The 17,761-nt window shown below is 35.2% G+C and overlaps 2 long non-coding RNA genes across 2 annotated transcripts; one reads left to right on the top strand and one right to left on the bottom strand.

Annotated features, from left to right (window-relative positions):
* The first annotated feature begins 220 nt into the window (after positions 1 to 220).
* Positions 221 to 2,009, top strand: LOC111613666. The gene is made up of 4 exons (XR_002754802.1): positions 221 to 639; positions 709 to 888; positions 1,687 to 1,773; positions 1,847 to 2,009. It is a non-coding gene; the product is annotated as an uncharacterized LOC111613666 (long non-coding RNA).
* A 15,109-nt stretch (positions 2,010 to 17,118) lies between these two features.
* LOC111613661 lies at positions 17,119 to 17,347 on the bottom strand. Its single transcript, XR_002754801.1, has 2 exons — positions 17,278 to 17,347; positions 17,119 to 17,208 (listed from the first exon to the last, which is right to left on the bottom strand). It is a non-coding gene; the product is annotated as an uncharacterized LOC111613661 (long non-coding RNA).
* Between the last annotated feature and the right edge of the window lie 414 nt (positions 17,348 to 17,761).

A 17,761-nucleotide genomic window follows, 5' to 3' on the forward strand; every position in this document is an offset into this window, starting at 1 on the left:
AAAATATAAAAATTATGCCCGAGGAATCATAATGACTGCTAATACAAGTTATTTTAAGCGTTTATATTCTTTTTTTCTATTATTGTAATATTGTTTCATATAACATTAAGGATATTGAGATGCAAGCCCCAGTATAACATAAACACAAATCCTCTTGATGGAACATAATCTACTTCCAAATCTTACTTTGAAATTACAATTACTCTAATGATAACAGTAGTTAACATTGACTTCTAGTAATTGTAGACTTTTAAATGGAATAAATATTAAATAACAGTTAAAAAATTAAATACAAAAACAAAATGAAGTCAACAACAGATAAGAAGGCAATTATCATAATTAATTAACATAACAGAATATTACGTGTTATATGAATTGGTTGATAATAGAATAATTATCTTAGATTAAATGCCCAGAAAAGGGGAAAAAATGCCTAAAACAAGTAAAGCTATGATATTATTTTGATTCACCGATTGTCGTTGGTTATTACAGGACAGATACGCCAAAGGAAAGTTTCTTCCGGAAATTGACGAACATCAAGATTGGGAACTTCTGTGGTATCAAAAGACCGATACGCATACAAAGTTTCGTTTTAAAAGATTTCTCATTCCTTGCGATTCACAAGATTTACACATAACTGTAAGTACAGAAGATTTATCAATGGTATTCTATTTAGTGACATTTTCTAAAGGAAAACATAACATACAGGATGAAACTACGAGATTAATATTCGCCTACAATGACGAAAATCCTGGTTCTACGGGTGAGATCTCATATCATGGTCCAAAAAATAGAGGAACCAAGAGTGTTACTTTAAAGAAGTATGAGAGGGGTGTATTGCTAGAAAATCCTAGCGATCTGTATCACTGGGAAGTCACACATTCAAACGTGAGTATTAGCAATTATCGAATTGTATTTTAATCTTATTAATGATTAACGTTTCCTATCACATTGAAGAATTTTTTTTTGGAAAGTTGAGTCAATTTGCAAAATGTAGTCACATAGAGGCGAAACAAGCATTGCAAGCGTTTTCATTCTTTTTGCTGTCATATATGATCTAACACATAAATATATGTGATTAATAGTAATAGCCTGTATTAGTACAAGGTATAAAGCATCCTATTGATATGTATGCAATATTAAAAAAGAGAGAGTCCTTTTTAGAAATTTGAAATCGCATACATGCCAATATGATACAATATACTTGTATTTGATATATTACATGAAGATGGAAAGAATAATGTCCAATAAAGGCATTATAAAACATAGGGCTCATACAGTTTTTTTTTAACATTTTTTCAAATTTCATCTCATCAACAGATTGAGATATTCAAAAAAACGTAAATAAATGCTCATTTTTAAAATAAATCATAAAATTAACGTCCGATTCGAGATCACGAGGAAGAAGAACATAGCATTTACACTAAAAGCCAAACTGTCCGACCTTGATGATTACCCTAGATCTCATAGATCTATATTGATACTTATGGCATGCCCATCGAGCCAAAATGAAAATAAAAATGTTAAAGATATTAAGGATGTTTGTTGTATAAATATACTTATAATCTTTCAAATATTTTATATTATTTTATCTAAAAAAAGATGTTTTACTGATTGCTTTTACACTGAAAATATATTATTAAACTGTAGCTATTCCTACAATACTCTGTACTTTTCATCGTTTAGGTGCGAATTCCTGATAATAGTGATACTGAATACTACTGCAAATTTTTCAGAGTACCTGAATTAAGTCGAAAACATCACATTGTTAAAGTAAATTCTTTATATTTTTATATTTTTGATGTTCCAATTTACATAAATACTTACCATTAACACATATATTTAGGTGGATACAGTTATCGAACCGGGAAACGAAAAACTTGTACATCATATGATATTATATGAGTGTACAAACGTCGAGACGGAAAAAATAGCGCCTTATTTAAATGAAGAATACACTGAATGTTATACTAAAGATAACTTGCCGAAATTTCCATTTTGTTTTACTGTTACCTATGGATGGGCCATTGGAGGAGACGTAAATAAATTTTATATTTTTAAATTTTAAGGATGATAAGATATTTATTTATTTTTAATCTTTTGTAGTCGTTTATTTTTCCTGATCAAGCAGGTCTTCCATTAGGTATTCCAGAAGTTAAATGGCTTTTATTAGAAACTCATTACGATAATCCCAGTTTAAAAAGAGGTAATTTATATTCATATAATGCTAAATGTTTTCAATGATAATAAAAGGCTTTTCGCGTAGGAATCGTTGATAATTCTGGATTTAGAATTACGTATACGCCAAAACTCCGTAAACACGATGCTGCAGTATTAAGTTTTGGAAATTTATGGTATCCTTGCGTGTTTATCCCACCGAAACAGAAAGAATATATTGTGGCAGGACACGCACATCCATCTTGTTTACGTCAGGTATTAATTTAAACCATGCTTTCTTTTTTTTAGAAAAAAAACAACAGAATTGTTATTATTATTTAATAGAGACTTCCTCCAGAAGGAATCAAAATGTACGCTTTTCTACTTCATTCTCATACTATAGGTATGAAATATTATTAAAAATGTATTTAAAAATAATAAATTTTTCTAAAAATATCTTAAAATTTAGGTAAAAAATTNTGACTACTAGCCAATGGACGATCGCCATAGAAATTTCATTCGAGGAGTACGATAAACACATCAACGATTTACGATACCAGTTAAATGCCCTTTCGCCTATAATTAGAAAGGCTAATAGGGATAAGGAGGACCCTCTAAGACCTTTATGGACTTTGACTGATGTAGAAATGGACAATATAAATCGGGAAATGGCGGAATACGATAGGGAGTATGTTGATTTGAAGGCTATGGTCACTACAACCGATTTTCCTCGCACGAAGCGAGGGTTGATAAATATGGGGGGGGAAATATTAAAGATTTTGTTCGGAACCGCCACCTCGGAGGAAATTCAGGATGCGAATAAGAAGATCGACAATCTGGTAACTAACCAGAAAAAGATAGTTCACATTTTGGAGGCCCAAACCACGGTGTTGAATCAGACTTTGCGAGCCGTAAAGGACAACAGGAAATACATAGATATGATGATCCGACGGCAAAACTATTTAGACACAACCCTCCAGGCCTTTAGTTATACGTTCTTTGTAGGTACGGCGCTCCGGTGTGTGGAAGGCGCTTTGGCCGAATTCAGGTCTAGCGTCACCAATTTGAGACAGGCCATAGAAATGCTGGAACAGGACAGGCTCAGTTCCTACTTCCTGTCCAAACCACAATTATTACAGATACTAGGGGAAGTCAATAAACAACTACCTAGCGGGATATCCTTAGTTGAACCGATAACGGAGGACAATGTTTTTAAGTATTATCAGTGGATGACGACCACAGCAGTGGCACTTCCCGGTAAGCTTCGAATTTTCGCTAGGTTCCCCCTAATGACTCCTGAAGGGTATTTTGACCTATACGAGGTTGTGAAGTTTCCAGCATATTTCCCGTCNGCTAGGGGAATAGAAACCTTACCATTACAACTACGACGTTTATAAAACCTGCGAAAGAAACGAACTTCGGAGAATAGAGGTGAACGGCTCAACTTGCTCTCTACTATATGTTTTGTTTTTCTTTTTTTTGTAGAAACCTTTCAAAGTCAGAAAAAAGAGATGGAAGAGAGTTCTAATGAAGGGAACGCCCGTGAGGAAGAAAAGGCGCCCGTCTCTCCGATGCCGGTAAACGAGGATCCAACTGTTATCTCCTTGTTAGAGTGTCCGGTGTGTTACGAGAACTTGGCAACCCCCATTTTCCAATGCGTAGCCGGACATCTCCTGTGTGGCAGTTGCAGGGGACGAGTACACCAGTGCCCCACTTGTCGAGGATATCTCGGAGAATTAAGAAACATCGCGATGGAGAAGATGGCGGAGGCGATAGCTCTTCCCTGCAGGTTCAAGGATAATGGCTGCCAAGTGGTACAGAAACTGCAAAAGAAGAGAATTCATGAACAACATTGTCTGTACCGGACATGTGAGTGCCCGACTTTGGATCCGACGTGCTCATGGGAAGGGGCTTTCCAGACCTTAGTAGAGCATCTACGTGACCGTCATCGTTCGATGGTCTCGGTGAAATCAGGGTCCATAAAATTATCGCTCGTGGGTCTGGAGTCGACTCATCCCTTGTCGTGGGCAATCAGAATGAATTGTCACGGACATGAATTTATTATTCAAGTAAAGAAAAGTGAGACGGGGTTTGATAATGGCCGTATAAGTCTACTCATTCGCTTTGTAGGCAGCAAAAAGGGTGCGAGCCGATTTCGGAGCTTCCTCTTGGTAGGAGGGAAAGGAAAGGCTCTGGCTTGGAATTCGTCTCCTAAAAGTGTTATGGAAGAGACGAGAAAGATTATTGAGGAGGAAGAATGTCTAACGGTGTCTTCAAAATTCATAAGCCACCTTCTCATAAATCAAACTCTCAGTGTAATGGTTTCCGTGGAACCCATGGGTTCCTAAAATATCCAGCGTACCTTCTTTAGCAAGACACGAAAGGACAATGACTTCAACGAAAAAAAAAAAAAAAAACCCAGGAAAACATCTCTCCCTGTCTATGAACAACTTTTTCTGTAAAATAACTCCCCAAAGGGGGACGGCGACCCAATTGGCGGGAAAAGAGAGAAAAATATAATTTTTGGTTTTTTTGGGGGCTTTCATATAGAATGGCAGAGAGAACTCTACGTGGACAATCCAGAGGGAGAGTGCCGCGGATGGTCTTCACGGAACCCGCATGGGACGACGATTGGGAGATACCCCATACCATTCTTTCTGGATCTGACGAATGGGAAGAGCCCCTCCAGATACCCGCTAAGGTGGAAGTGATAAAACAAATCCTCCAAAAGACCCGACAGGTGAATGATGAACCGGACCAAGTACCCGAATTTATTATATTACCCTGGCAAATGGACGTCCCGGATACATTGAAGGAAGAAGTTCTACAACTTAACCGAGAAACCGCTCGCCGATTAGAAGGAGGAGAGGGAGAGAGCAGTAAAACGGGCCTCGCCATCATAGAACAGGCAGATCAGGAAGAGAATCCTGTAGAACAGTCCGCCACTGAAACCACAGCCGCACCTGGCGCGATGTCGCTTCGGTCAGAGGATGTGGATGGGCCTCACGCTTCCCGTCCGGAGCGTGGAGGACGAAGAAGAAATAATGGATTCAGAACCTGGGCGGAAATGTCTCCGGAAGAACGGGGGTGGGCACGAGGAAGGGCTAGGTCCTTCCCTCCACGACCTCCCAACTCCCGAAGATAAATTTAATCATAGTAGCATGTGCTAATGTCTTTATGTAGTAGCAAAATGTAATCGGAAGAATCGGGTTCTCCATAGTTTTATGGGGACGTTTAGTACACTCCCCGTGGGTGTGAATTGGTGTGAAAAATACACCCAAGCGAGTGAAATATCCTATTTGTTTTTTTTTTCTTATTTGAAACTCTGTAGTCGTGGAAACTAGTAAATGGAAGCTGAGCGAGTTGAGTGAAAAGAATAGAAAAGTAGATAAATAAATGTAATTCTTATGTTATAAAACTGTTGCTTTTGTTCAAAGTTACGCGACACCTTCTCCAACTCGATACGTACGCGAGCGCGAACTATCGGGTCATCGTCCTAGCTCGAATGGATCGCGTTGAGCTAGCGAACGTTCGCGGGACCTAAGGCCCATTGTTAAAATGTCGCATCTGGTGGCGACATTTTAAAAGAAAGGGGGGTGCCCTGTGAGGACCCGAACAGGGGTCGACTGAGAGGTCCGAATTATGGGTTCGATCGAAAATAAAGAGCTCCTTTTCAGACGATAAGGAAACGGATTAGGTGTCTCGATTGAACAATGCAATTGGTTTTTTTCGGAAAATTAGTTAAACAATGGAAACGGAGAAATTCGAGGAAAACGCGACGAGAGAGAGGATCATATTCAGTCGCTATGTTAACCTCTCCCGCGCCCTCCATTAGGTTTCGAATTGTCACCAGGTGACAATGAGAGACCAATGGAGAGGCGACTGCTGTAAAAAAATCTATAAATTTGTGCGACTCAAGAGACGAAGGTTCTTGGTTCGTAGTTTTTGGTTCTTGGTGTTTGGATACGTAGTGTGTCGTCTCATGGACGGTCGTGCTCCAGATCTTAGAAAAAAAAGGACATTTTGGAACATCGTGGAAGCATCGTTCTCTGGGTGCTCCTAGCAATCGACAGATTCGTCGGATCGTCCGCGAGAAGCCGCCGAAAGCCGTAATCAACGCCCCGGGGCCCACCGAGTGTTTCACCGACAGCGTCCATCCACTAGTGACGAAAACCGACTTTTACGAACTTTATTTCGAACTTTATCCGTGCGCTTTGGGGTGATACCTCGTCTAACAAGTAATCTGTAAGGAAAATTTCTATGTTTAATAAACGGTTATATGGTAAACCTGTCTCAGGAAGTCAGTCAGCGCCCACACGACAGAACGAACCGCTCGGCTATCGAACACCTCACCTCTAATCGACTAACCTCACATTATACGGGGGATGGTATCAATTCTCGAACCGTGTTAGAGCGAATCCGTGCTATAGAAGTGCCGTGTTATACGGGGGTTACCTGTAAATATAATAAGATGCATAAACTGTATAAAGTTTAATGAAATAAACGGACGTCCACAGTAGCAAAATCCTGTTCCTCCCTCTTGTATGACTTTGTCCAATGTGTGGTAACCCTGTCTGTTCTTTCCAGTGTGGACGTCATTTATGGACAGCCCTCAACACTTAAATAGGGATCAATTTTCCATGGAAAATCCTCCCAAAAGACGATTCCAAAGAAATTTTTTGGGGGGGACAGTTCGTGTTGCGTTTTCTTATTCCATCCAATCGAATTCGTTGATTTTAACGGTCTTTCTATTGTTAAATTTTTTCTTCCAGAAAATGCCATTTTACGCTTCCAGAATGCACTAATAGAAAGGCTAACTTAGAGAGTCTATAATGAGAGAATGGTCAAACAGATATGCGACACCATGCCTTTTCCAATCTGCTTATTTAGCTGCAGCCACGAACAGCACTAAACTAAGTTGGGAAAACAAAAGTAATCTAGCTCTTATTTAAATGGAAATTAACATTACATCACCTTTTTAGATAACATGTGCATCGTTGCACTTCTATTCCAACGAGCATTTTACCTTCACGGCTGTTAGGGAAAGTATGGGAAAGTACTGTAAAAGACGACCTCCCAATATTTTTGGACTTAGGACACCTTGAAACATCGAGAAATGCAAAAAAAATCAATGTTCATACATACAGAAATTCAATGTAAACATTCATACATCGAATTTTTTTTCTGTATGTATGAATGTTAGTGATTAGGGAGGCATGATTTTTTTTTACCATGTTTGAAACTTAATAACTCCTGTACTATTTGTCAAAAATATCTGAAATTGTGCAAAGGAAGTTTGTGTATTAGGGAATTGATACCATTAACTTCTGGTAGTTAAAGGTGGAGAGGATGGGAGATAATGGGAGTTGTATGTATCTCCGGTAGGGTCAGACTTAATGACAATTTTACTCATTATTAGAATTTACACATTTTTTTAAATAAAACTCATCCCTACCCTCAAAATTAAACTTTTTTCTTATTATATAATAGTTTAGATTGTTTTATATTTTTAAGTAACAAAATATCATAGCAGATGGCATCACCAATTATTCCCAAAAAAGTGAAGCAACTCGTTGTTGATTTTTTTAACTTTTATATTTACTTCATTATATATGTGTTTTTAAATATGTAAATTTTGTTAGGTCTACCTCTTCTTAAACAACATCAAAGGTTCTGAATCTGAAAAGTCAACAGTTTTTTAAAAAACACTTACTATTCAAAACATACAAACCACGCGCACTTTTTGTCAGAACATGGCGGATTTAACAACGTGATTCAACTAAACAATAGAAAATTTGACAACCCATTTTCGCTACACTGATAATCAAGGGACTATAGACTCATCAGCTATCACTCTGATATTCTAATCGTTTGCATGTCTTAGCCTGCTTATAATTTCCTGTAAGTTTCAGTTCAATCGCATAATTTCTTCATGTTTTTGCAGTCTTTACAAACGGTAGTGTATATTATCGCAAGATTTAAGTCAATTTGTTACTTATAAAATCGTAAACTTCTTTTTCAGATTTGAAGTTTCAGCTCAAATTTAGAAATTTTAAAATAAATTCTATATTTTTTAACTATTATTAAATGGCAAAGGCTTAACTTTTATGGTAGAAATGGGTTTCATAACAAAATTTTATATGCTAATAACGAGTAAAATCGTCATCAGTTCCAACCCTAGTGCAGATACATGCGACACGCCTTAACACGTGTTTGTTCTTCTTCGTTACGATTTCGCTAGAGGCGCTACGGTCGGTCTCAGCCAATGTGTTTCTGCAGCTAAAAGCTTGTATTGTGCCTTTATAAATTACTGTACTTGTAAATGACATTTTTCCATCTCAAAAATAATGTGTTTATTATTTCATTTATTTTTTTAAAATGCGAAACTGAGGTAAAGTATTTGAAAAATTTTATACGCATAAATTTGCATAATTCCTTGTCTCACCACTCTTATTTTTATCAGCGAGTTTCGCTTTTGTCTGCATTGTTAGATTCCACTCAGTGGCGTAACTTGGGTGTCAGCCGCCCGGGACGGAGGAAAATTTCGCCCCCCTTATTTAGGTAACTCAAGTTAAAGGACTAAAATTCAGTTTTGTCACAGAATAAGTAATGAAAAATTCCGTGCTAGTGTTGCCACCTTATTAAAATCGTTGACCCGGACGGCGGGTGAGGTTTGTTCGAATAGAAGTTCCTGACGCATGCATGTCATTTTGCAATGAAGAATAATGTGCAGTGCATGCTGGTTCTAAATCAGTTACGGTTAGCGACTAGGGAGGCTTGGATAGGAGTAACGCGAGTGACCTAGCTGTATTGGATATTGGAGGTGTATATATATACGAATAAATCGTACAAGAAAAAAAAAGGTCAACTAGTTGCGCACGTTATCCCCGGATGGCGAGTCGATTCCCGGACTATCCGGATGGATGGTAACACTATTCCGTGCTCATTTCAACCGATCCGAGTCGTAGGTGGACGAAAATATGAAATAAAATGGTTCAAATTCTTACAAGATATTATTATTATTTATTGCGAAATTTTTCCGCCCTCTAAAACGTAATTTTGCCGCCCCCTAAGAAGTGCCGCCCGGGGCGGGCCGCCCCTGCCGCCCCCACTACGCTACGCTACTGATTCCACTTTCCTTTTACGAGTTTCCACATTTAGTGTATTTTAACAATGTTGTATAAGAATGACATTATCTTTCTACTGATAACTGTGTTTTTTTAATTTATTTAATGAAAGTTCTCTAAATGACAAAGTAAGTAGTCTGTCCTCAACAAAAAATGAGCGTTTATAGGCCTATTATATTACAAATGACGTAAATATAGTAACTTAAAAAATTGAAAGGTTAATCTTTATTTACGTGGACTGTCATGGCCTCAGAGTGGGGACCCACGTTCTAATCTAACCTACTGTGTGGCTATGGCAGTCCACTTTAGTAAAGATTGACCAAATGAAAATATTAATAAGAATAAATATAGATAAAAGACACGGTTTCGAATTGTAAGAAAATGTTAAAGTTAGCTATTGCGGAATCTGATATTAATATTTTTAATATTATTAATGCGGTGTTTCGGAAACAATTACATCTGACAGGTAATGACATAACCTTGTTTATCGTGAACTTCAATAAAGGTTGGAAAGATTCCGTATGCCAGGATGTTAGTGAGTTGGGTGGGCACTATTTTATTCGTCTTCTTAGATGCTTACTATTCTCGAATATTTCTGAAATTTTGCTAGAAGGTTTGCACTATAGGGGATCGATCCTTTTAAATTTTGGTGGTTAAAGGTCAAGAGGATGGAGAGATAGACGGGAGATCGTATGTCCTACCTATATCGAGCGTTTTTAATTATTTTGGCCGGAAAAGTTACGCAACTCGTTGCTATATTTCTATCACGTAATGTTCACCACATCCGTCAACTTGTTCGTCATTTCTATGATTGTAATAATAAAGTATGTTCATGCATCATTCAATACACTCGAAACACACAGATATCTTCTGTTGATTACCGTAGCTACGACAATTTCGTGGATTTTGGAATTAACCAGATGGTTGATGTAAGGGTATTTCAGTTGTTAATTGCAAGTACTTTTTTATGTATTTTAATTAACTTTATAAAAAATTTATGTCATATTTTAGAAGAAAGATATTCAACGCGGAGGAAAGGAATCGGAACAGACATTTCAACCTTTATTTGCTTTTCGTTGAAACTGTTTTCTTTTCATTTATCTTAAAATTGGCAGATTCGTACCTATTTGAAAGGAGAAGATTACGAAATAGAAAAGAACTACGCTTCTTTGTTACAATATTGTGCCCAGAATCATGGACAAGATTCATTAATCGACGTTTTGTGGTATTCGGAAGATTAATTTGAACTGTTTTGTGGTATTCGGAAGATTAATTTGAACTTTTAATCTACATATTTCAATTGAGTAAAATAAAAAAAATCATTATTAATGAATCACATTACCATACAGACAATAGGCCTACATAAAATTCAATGATCAATTTTTTCTCTGTAAATTTTGATTGCAGATAAATTATATTTGTGTATTTTCATGTTGCTATAATTTCTATTTTATTCAATTTTGATATGTAATTTCTAAATTAAATTTTAAATGGTTTTTAGAAGTATAAAATAAAGGAGAAATTTAATGTTTTGTTTTAATTCTTGTTTCACCAAACACGTCAAAAATAAAGAAAAATGAGAAATTATTGTTTCGTCGTCGTCATACTGGAATGCAATTTTTAATTGTAATTTTAATTATAAGTTGTCTGCCCGAAATTAGTGGTGTCTTGCCCTTGTATATCATACTGTTTCTGACGACACAATCATGCCGGTCATCTAACTCCTTTCAGTTAACTATATAGGGGACAATTTCCATATTTGATTTGGACTTTCATCTATCTTACTCCGTACTCGAGATTAAGGAAGGACAGACAGGTAGTGGTAATTTGTAGGCCTACAATCTATTTAAATTGCAGCCTAAATACTGAAAACATACTAGTGTAATGCGAAAGACTACTTGGACACGCAACAAATTGAGTTTTCGAAGAAAGCGAATTGTTCGAACACGGCTGTTATGTTTAGTTGAAATACGATACGCTTCTTGTCTAGTGTTCTGAATAGCTTACGAGCACTAAGATTGGCTTTACTTTACCACTAGACTTATTACTCCACCACAGGACATGAAATTAGATTTAGAAAAACACTGTTTTATTTTCAGAATGCATTTCGGACATGGTGTCTCTCATCAGCATTTTTGCTACAAAAATAATAGGAGATTAACAATTTTTTAAAGATACCGTAATTGTCAGGAATGAACAAATGATGTGGATTCGATTTGTTGAACATTGAAAAAGGCTAAGCATGCGATGAAAGAAAAATTTTTTAATTAAAAAACGGTAGTGCTGATAGAATAACAATAATAAACTGAGGTTCCGGTAAAACAGTAAAGTAGTAAAAATGTACACTGTTAAAATAATAAGTAGATAAACATATGTATTCGAAACAGAAATGCACGTATTCAGAATGATGCAAACATGATTGTCTTTACATTTCTTATTCACTGTGTTTCCCGTAGTTATTTTCACAATATAGTACTGTACGAGCACTTTTTCCGAATTTTCAATAGAAAAGTTGCAATGTTTGACAAGGAGAATTAATTTATATGCAGAGAAAGAGCGTTTCGCATCTACTGAAGATAACAGACAGTATTTCAACCTTGGAAGAAGATGAACTGAAAATTCACTTCCAGTTATGCTCTTTTTTTCCCACCAAAATATCAGCCACAACAAACAAGAACTTTAATCCAGTGTTCTGTTCAAGCACTGCATTCAACTTTTTCCTCACTTTTTCTGCATCAGTGCCTGGTGCATCACGCTATTTTTGCTTTGTTCTGTTTAGATCAATTTGTTCACATATAGGTTTCCCACTACTTTCAAGAGCAGTAATAGTATCTGCAATGAATGGGAAATGAGACTCGATGTATATTAAGTCGTTCTGAACATAAATGTCATTCAAAATTTCCTTGGTTTTAGTTACACAAACTGCATCGTCCTCTAATGTGGCCAGAAGTTTTTGATATCGGAGAAATGTCCACTGTAATAGTTAACAGCATTCAGTGAAGTTCCCCAACGAGTGAGCACGGGTTCTGGGAGAAGAGCAACATCTGGGAGCACCGGCCGAAAAGCTTGCACTCTAGACGAGGCTTTAATGAACACTTTCTTGACAGAGGAGATGAGTTTATTTACTTTCTCATATTCTGCTCTGATATGCTCTGCTACTCAGTTAAGACCATGGGCCAAGGAGATCAGGGAAAAAACCTTAAGTGTTTTAATGGCAGGAGCCATGTACGAAGCATCTATTACGGCTACAAGAACTTTGCCTTCATCAGGATTAATCATCTTTCTTTTATTGTTCATAAAATGAGCCACTGTTTCATTGTTAGATTTAGTCAACTGTTTAGTGTAGATCAGATGAAATCTGGAGGGTACATGAGGATCAAGCTTTCCAACAATCAAGTTGGCAACGTAGCGTTCATGATTGTTTGTTGTTTCATTAACAGAGAACCACAAGTAACAGTCCTTAAGGTAGTGTCTTATCCTGGATACAATATTTTCGTACGTACGTTGCACATAATTCTTTTGAAGTATCGAATTTGAAGGGATTTTCTGGTGGCAGGACTTTCCAAGAAATTTCTGAAATGAGTGTTCTCCAGTTTTAAATGGAATATTTGCTGCTATAATAGCTCGATACAAATCAGCACTAAACTCATTTCTCTTCGATGAAGTCTCTTAAGTCTACATCAAGAGCATTTGTTTCATTTTATATTTTTCTTCAACGTTTGATTTATACAGACCACCTCGAAAGTGTTGTGTGAGGTGGTATTTCTTTTCACTGGACACCTACAAATACTATTATATTTTACTATTTGTTGTTATTGATTGCTTTTAAACTACTTTATATTTTATATATATTAACATTATATATACAATATGAAATTCGCAGTAATATTTTAATTTATGAAAATAATTTTTTTACTGACAGACTTGGCACAGATTAATCTTGCCATCTGATGTGTAATGAGAAATTCTTGAAGCCATTATCGATTTAATGAGGCTTTAGATGTTTTAAATTTCGGCATTTTCGCTAAAATGTTATCCACGAGTGAATACTTCAAACACAAAAATAAAACTGATCTGCAGTAGACTATCAGGCTGGCAGAAGTTGGGATTTTATAACTTGGTGACAAAAGACGAGGTGCGGCTAATTACTGTTTTTGGAGGATATGATGGAGGGAGGATTTGTAAGATTGTAATCGTCTTGGAATGTAAGCAGTACAGCGTGTTAATTAATAATTTAAGAATTAAAATAAACCTTTGCAAAAAACGAAACGAAAAAATTGATAAAAACATTTTTAAAATATGGAAACAGTTGTAGGCAAAAATAGGCACTAACGTCAAAATAGGCATTATAAAATATCATTATTTCGGTTTAAGTATTCATGAAAAGTGTTAATACAAAATCTTAGTATGATAGAGAATACAGAGAAAATAAGGAAAATATTCACCGTATTAGTTGTATATGCACTATGTTAACGGTTAGGAAATGTTTATTGATAAATTAAAAATATTTAAATGATATACAATTGTAGAATTTTAATTTCATTTTTATTTATCGCAGTACATATATTTTACATTTTATATATTGAATTATCAACATAAGTATTAAATGTAGAACAATTACAATTAATATATGAAATTAGTAATACAGTAGAACCTCCATTATCCGGACCTCCATTATCCGGATTTTCGATTATCCGGATTGTCCAAAATAAACAAAAATTTTACGAATTTGCTGATTTGCACTTGGCGAATTACGACACTGTTTATGTACGTGATGGAATGCATAACTTTTTTTGTTTCAACAACGTCTCACCCAGCACAGTGGTCGTAAACTCTTAAATATATTTTACGTCGTAATAAAAATATAACTTGACAAACGTATTTATAAATAATTTATATTCAAATTAAATCATTTCTATGACCAAGGGCGGCGTAAGGCATGGACGACGTGGGCCACCGCCTATGCCTCGCGGTCCGAAGGGCCTCGCGTTTCGAAGGTTTATGCATTACTTAAAAGCCGCGAACGCGACGAAAATATTTTACTCGTCATAAAATGATAGTTTGTCAAATTTTTATTCATAAAAATGCAGTTTCAACTGCTTTTTATTTTATAAAATCCTTATTCTTGAGCCGCCAGAGGGCCTTTTAAACAATAGGTAGTCTGTTAGCGTTGGTCAGTAGTAGTACAAATTCAATACGAACGTTTGTTTCTTGAAAATCTGATCACGATTTAAATACAGTATTTACTTTTAATATTACCGATATGTCATCGAAAAGAAAACGTATTGTATTATCATTAAAAGACAAATTAAAGTATTTTTTCGATTATCCGGATTTTTCCTTATCCGGACTACCTTCATCCCCAATTAGTCCGGATAATAGAGGTTCTACTGTATAACGTAAATGCACGTTATATTACCAGAGTTAACTAATAAAGTCAGGTTTTGAGATATTTATATATGAAATGTTGTTTAAAATACTGGAAAATCGGTGGTTTCTTTATATACGATAATAATAATTAAAGTTCAACGTATTATTATAGTATACAGTAGTTTATTTTGATAATTAATGTGTCATAAATTTTGGACCTTTTCCATCTAGTAATTATTTATCTGATTTTATTATTAACAGCCATTAATACCTTGTATATCATTTTGTAAAACGGACAACCGAAATCGGGTCTCGTTGTATTCTATTTTTATTTATATCGAGTTTAATACAACGTTTAAGTAAACCTAGGATAAACATTTTATAAAATACAGGGTGCATAGGAAAGTCCCTTTAATCGGAAAATTCTTGCGAACGGAGAGAGCTACATCTATGCAAGTGAGGTAACGGTATATTAAAGTGACTATGCCCGACCTAATGTATACGACAGCAGCGCCCATAGTGGCGAAATTTGAAAGATAGGCAGTGCAAATGGAAAACGAAAACAGATAGAGCAAACTTTCCAATTATAAAGTTCTAGAGCATCAATTACCTAGTACGAAACGACATGTGGTTCACACGGATACAATAAATTGTCGCCGGTATACACAAAATTGTCCAAAAGTGATGTATGTCATTGTGTATGCGTTTGAAAGGAATAGCCATAAGTATGAAAAACTTCGCACAATTTTTTGCATAAAATACGTACTTACGTCAATACAGTTTGATAACAATGGCGTGTATCGTGAGCAATGACAAACTTCTCGAACATACTCGACACTAGCTTGTTATCTCTGTGTGTCTTTCCGTTGTTTTTTGTGTGATGTTATCAAACTGTATTCACGTAAGTACGTGTTTTATGCAATAAATTGTCTTGTAAGTGTACCTTTACAGATTTTTATGTTACTTAAAAAAGTTGATATCAGAATGGATATGTTATTTAGAAAAATAAATTGAGAGTATTACTTGCAGAACAAAGGGGAGCTATTTTAACATCGAATTTTAACACTTTAATCGAATATTTTAACACTTTTCTTAATTTGTTTATTATTGCTGCTGCTGTTAATTTTATATTATTTAATTAAACTGGTATGGTTATTTAATTAAATTATTATTATTCCGATACATTTTAAAATGGTGATTTTTCTGTAGGCGATTTACAACATGATTGAAAATTATGTAGTATTATGTATCCAGAGGAGTCAAAGTAATGCACTCTATAGAACTAAACAAACGAAATTAAATTACTGTAATGTTAAAGTATAACCAAAGAAAGCATTTCTCTATTTTTCGGACGTTTATGACAAAGATGTTCAACGCACACCCCGAAGCATGTTGGCATTTGGCAGAATTGATGGTTGTAAAAGGAAGACATCCGCGCTCTTTATTTTTACTATTTTTCATATACAATTAATTAATTCACAATCTTCAAACATTACCTGCAAAGCAGAAGTCATTATAAAAGGTGAGCAGGTTTTATTATTTTTAAATAATAAATGGTTAACTCACTTTCATTGTTTATTTTGGATTTCAATTGACATTTTGATCAGTTGTGGAATGATCACAGGTCCTGCCGGTATAATCATGAACGTAAAAAAAAGCCAGTTGAAATACGATAAGATAATGGATAAAGATGCATGCGACATTTTTACAACCTCTTTAAATTATTTCTTCATAATTTTAGCAAGAAGTCATTCTAATCACATATAACACGAACACAGGATGGAGCCATTATTTTCCTCTTTTCGACAAAAATAGTGACTGAAATCGAAGACGATAAAGTAGTGTCATTCGCGTTTTGCTAGCATCCTTTCATTTTAAGTAATTTTATTGTTTAGGAGCTGCAGTGGCACGAGAGTTCGGACTTTCAGTCATTGTGGCTGTTCACGGATCCATTAAAGTCTTTAAGTCAAGTTAAAATTTTTTTATAAAAATTTATTACAGAAAATTTTAAAATTTTTAAAATATAAACGAAAACAGTTTAGGAGACATCGTCATTTTAAACTGCGGCGAAAAAACCATTTGCAAGCATCTCTACAATGTTTTATCTTCTGCTACTTTCTGCAGAATTCCACTATTTCCATCCAATAGAACAATGTCACCTGTAAGTAGAAAATAAAAATTAATATTTTCAAAAATATTTTATTATTTTTTATTCTAAATATATAAAATTGCTTGTCCTGACTGACTGACTGACTGAATGACTCATTCACTCACTGATTCATCATCGCCCAGAGCAAACCGCTTAACCTAAAATATTTAATATAACTTGGATCATACAATAAGTAACGTCATAAGAGTTCATAGTAACGAAGAATATAAAAAGTCATATAAGCAACTCAAGTAACATTTAATTTATCAAAACTTGTTTATTTTAACCAGAAAGTACTTACAATCTGACGAACTACTATCTTTCTTTGCTCGCTTTGCCGGCCTACCCATCAGTGCATTACTCGGCAAACTCGGAAGTGGACGTTTCACTGCTTGAAACGAATTTCTGTTTAAAAAATAATATTCTGTTAGTTTCTCGAAATGAAAAATAATCTTTTAGCATACGAATACTTACTTGAACCCATCGTAAACTTCTAGAATGTTAGGTGAGTTTGGAGGCAAAGGTTTCTATAAAAGAAAATAACTCGTTTTTATTGAAAGTATCAAGTTTAATTTTTTAATATAAATCTGCCAAATTTTCAGTTTGGTGATGAAAGGGAGAGAAGGAAGGTGTTTGTGTGTTGTAGTGCAATATATAAACGTATACAACATTACGCTGCCCTCACACACATGAAACATTAAGTTAAAAAGCAGACTTCTAATTGAAATGTGAAATAATGTAATTAAGGCTTTTTCTAAAAATTACTAGTAGTATGCATAATTGATGACTAACATGGTACTGTTTTTATTGAGCAACTGCCAAATACTTCGTACCAGCTACTGATACTTTTTCATGCTACTTTCTGGTACAACTGGTTCTGGCTGAAAAATAAAATATTTTTGCTACAAGATGTAAAAGTTTAAACTCTGTACCTCATACACTTATAAAGTATATCTAA

The sequence above is a fragment of the Centruroides sculpturatus genome, unplaced genomic scaffold (assembly GCF_000671375.1).
Source record: "Centruroides sculpturatus isolate CEXI.00-Female unplaced genomic scaffold, Cexi_2.0 scaffold1909, whole genome shotgun sequence".
Lineage (NCBI taxonomy): Eukaryota > Metazoa > Arthropoda > Arachnida > Scorpiones > Buthidae > Centruroides > Centruroides sculpturatus.